Source organism: Lactuca sativa, chromosome 2 (genome assembly GCF_002870075.4).
Source record: "Lactuca sativa cultivar Salinas chromosome 2, Lsat_Salinas_v11, whole genome shotgun sequence".
NCBI lineage: Eukaryota > Viridiplantae > Streptophyta > Magnoliopsida > Asterales > Asteraceae > Lactuca > Lactuca sativa.
The window spans coordinates 229412319-229416204 of record NC_056624.2 but is presented as its reverse complement, the minus strand read 5'-3'; the positions used below and the strand labels follow the sequence as shown (position 1 = coordinate 229416204).

At 37.1% G+C, this 3886-nt stretch overlaps 1 long non-coding RNA gene across 1 annotated transcript; it reads right to left on the bottom strand.

The window, feature by feature from the left end:
• Positions 1-2429: 2429 nt before the first annotated feature.
• LOC111903229 (uncharacterized) lies at positions 2430-3477 on the bottom strand. The gene is made up of 4 exons (XR_002854078.3): positions 3228-3477; positions 3031-3132; positions 2811-2891; positions 2430-2734 (listed from the first exon to the last, which is right to left on the bottom strand). It is a non-coding gene; the product is annotated as an uncharacterized LOC111903229 (long non-coding RNA).
• Positions 3478-3886: the final 409 nt, after the last annotated feature.

Here is a 3886-nt window from a genome sequence, read left to right as displayed (position 1 = left end):
AATTCTATCCGAATCGGATTTCGAGGACAAAATCCAGTTTAAGTTGGGTAGAATTGTAACACCAAGTTCTAGGTGTATATTTCCTTTGGGTTTTTGGCATTTAAAGACTTATATATGAAGTTTTGGTTGGCCACAACATGATGGGGAAAGGCACCTCAGTGTGCCCCTATTTAAGGGATATGATGGTTAGGGTCAGCTCACCCTCAACCTGCATCACTCCCTCTTGACCTAGATCAAACCCTAGCCTCCATTATTGAGTTATTGAATCTTTTTCGTGGTTTTTAGTGATATTGAAGGAGAAGAAGGTGTCCCTTGAGCATATATCCAACAAGCAAGTTCCATCACCACATTGTAACACATATTGTAGACCATTATAAGTCCTAAAGTTCTAGTCTTTATGTGTTATGCTTTTAGATCTAGGCTTTTATGCGTTTTTTCTCCATATTTGGGAGAGTTTGGGTGGATGGATTCCATTCAGTTGGCAACTTTATGGACTATTGAGGCCCCTTTGAGGTTTAGTGTTCCAGATCTAAATAATGGTCGAGTTTTGGTTCTATACATTAGGTTTTGACCTAATTTTCACCATTTTAACCTAACCAATTTCAATACATGCATTCAACATGCATGTCTATAAAGAAAGGGATTTTATGAAACTTCTGGACTGTAATTCCCGCAGATTCGGGCCAAACAATTAAAATATAATAAGAGATAAAAACGACTTTTGATAGAAGATTATTTAGGATAAATAATCTTAACCATAATTATGGTGTATGTGACAAGGATTTCATACATATAAAGAACTGTTAAATCCGACTTCTTATGAAGACGTTATGTTTCTTCGAAAATTCACGATTAAACCGACATGACTCTACGTATCTTAAAAAGTAAAATTTTGATAGATTATTTATTAGCCTAAGTGATCCAAATTAAAGTCGTAGTAGTCATTAAACCGAGAGTGTACATATAAAGAATGTCCAAATCTGACTTAATGAGAGGAAGTTATGATTTTTCGAAGTTTCAGTGCAGTAGTACGGACACAAAAAACGAAATTGAAATTGGTTGATTGTTAGCCGAAACAATCTAAACGAGAATTGAAGATCTCATGAACATGAACCCATTGATATAAAGACACTCGAGAACAGAGTTCGTATGAAGAAAATATGAATGTCGCACAGACTTTAATAGTCTAGACCGGTCTAAATATGAACTATAGTTAGAGCAAGAATTAGGTGTTGAGACCTTAATGAAATTTGTAGAGCTCGTCGAGAGGATTTTGTAGATATAAAAAACAGCGAAAACGGAGCTCGTGTGCAAAAGTTATGGTCGTCCGAAGATCGATGAGAAACCGGATGGGTTGATGAAATGGCAACACCGGAGTGCGCCACATGGCAAAGCCGACCGCCCATTCCCCCAAGAAATAAGGAAACATGGCACGTTCTAGACATGACATGTGGCACCATGAATTTGTTATACGTGGCATGTTCTAGAAGATAGTGAGGTGGACCATGAAGCGTATGACACATGTCTCGAATTAGATGGGCCAACGATGCAATAGGGCGCGACGCGCCTCTTGTTGGTGCGCGGCACGTCTACTTTAAGCCTATATATACTTGCCGAAAATTTCACTTCCTCCTCACAAATTTCTTCGAAATAACTCCCAAGTGACCCCAAACTGTCAAGGCCCAATTTTAGTAATTTTTAGGGGTTAGTAGCAAGGTTGTGGAGCGCTAGAAGGCCTAGAGGAATAGATCTTTCGGTTTTGAAATTTTGTCCATATAATTTCCCAGTTTTCGCTAAAATCTTTGTAAGTTAAGCTACACTTATATTTCTTTCGATGTAACTTGTATTTATAGCCATATTCGTTATTATGAACCTATAAATAAGATTTATCAGTAATTTCAAGTTATTATACTAATTGATCTACTTACGGGTAATGTTTATGTTGGATTTAGTGAGGTGTTTAATATGGAATTTCCAAATAGTATCAAGGTTGCAGAAAAGGCTAGACGTTAGCTAGTCGATCGACTGGGGTCTAGCGATTAATCGGATAGGCGGGGATTAATCGGGGACCATTAATTATTAAGAAAAGTATTCAAAAATTTATAAATCTAACTTTAGTCCTAAAAATATATGTAAATAAGCATAAAAATTTCATAATAAGTTTAATCCCCGTCACTTGATTTTGTTCCCAAAATATCCTTTTGAGTAATGCATCCAATTGGTTACTTCCAAAATCTATTTAATTTAATCTGCAATATCAATATGATCCTTAATCACCAAACAATATGATCCTTAAATTCATAACCCAATAGCCCATACGAGTAATTATAATCAACCAAATTCAGGATGCTCACATCATGCTTAAAAAACAACTTCAAGTGTTTTACAACTTAACAATTTACCTTATAAGTTAACAGGGGAGGAGACCAAAATCGCCAAAATACAAATTAGAATCAAGCAATAATAGAGCTAATGTTGGTAAGTTGGTATACTTGTTTAACCAAAATCTAATGTTGGTATACATGTTAACATATATTTACAGCATAAATGATGTTTGTTTACACTCCGGAAAAACCAAAATAAGCTTTGATCTGAGAGACATGGTCTCTCCTTTGGATTCCTTAATAGCCTGTTAAAAGAGTACACAAGAAGATATATGGGCACCAACAGATTGTCCCATTACATATCCCTTTCTGCTAACGGAAGACCAAAAAGTGCACCCAGTCGTTTGTATCTACAAGATAGAAAAAAGTTATTTGGATCATCAAACACAGTGACAATGAATGCATGAAGCTTGACTGTTTGCTTACCCTATCATCCATGCTCCACCAGTCACAAAGATAATGACAGGTTTTGGGCCATCTTTATCTTTTGGTAAGAATAGATCAAATCTGGAAAATAATCAAAGTTGAACGCATAACGAAACTGATCACCAAACAAACCTTTGAGCAAGCCAGGTGATATCAGTGATGTGTAAACCAAAATCAATAATCAAATACATAATCGGAAATAGAAGAAAAACATATTTACCAGTTCAAAAACAAATCTGGGTTTTCATTCCTTTCCATGCTCCAATCAATACGGGCCTTCCTTCAAAACGAGGCTATAATCATGGTGACTGTGGTGACTTTTCTGGAAGCAGGTCTCAAGATGAGTTTTAGCTTTACAGCTTATATGATAAGTTTCATGAAGAAAGTACAACCAAAAGTAGCTTGAGAAGAACTAACCTTTGTCGATGAGTATTTCGAAGTCGAGAAGATCTAATCCAGAATAGTACACAGCGTCGAAGGAGAAGGCGAATGCGTATTTTGTACACAGAGGTATTTCGAAGTCAAGAATGCCACGACGATGTACCAGAGCAAAAGACGACGACGATGTAGCAGAGCAAAAGGCAAGAATGCAACTGTCAGTAGTTCAGTTTCTCAGTTCTTCATAGTCGAGTTAGGGGGCAATACATTTTCCCTGTATTGTTATAATGAGTTAGAAGAGGAACAAACCCTAGAAAAGTTTTCGATTTGACACTTTTTCCCCTCAATTTGTTTGAATCTTCATTGACTGTGTTTGACCGGTTAGAGCGCCTTGATCCAATTATACCCGATTATCTCCGGTTAGGTCCCACTTTGACCGGCGTGTACCAAACCTGATTATAGTAATCGATTAGCAATAAACGTAAGCGGTAGAGGTCCGCCTAGCGCCTAGGCACTGATTAATCAGCCGCCTAGGCCGATTTCTGCAACACTGAATAGTATACTTTGTATACCAAACGAACCCTACCTCCTATATGATCCTACCTGGTTGTTCCTTACTTGATAGATCTTGATGTAGACATTGGGATTAGCGAGGAATCTAGACTATCATTAGTCACCCAGAGTATTAGAGTAAGACT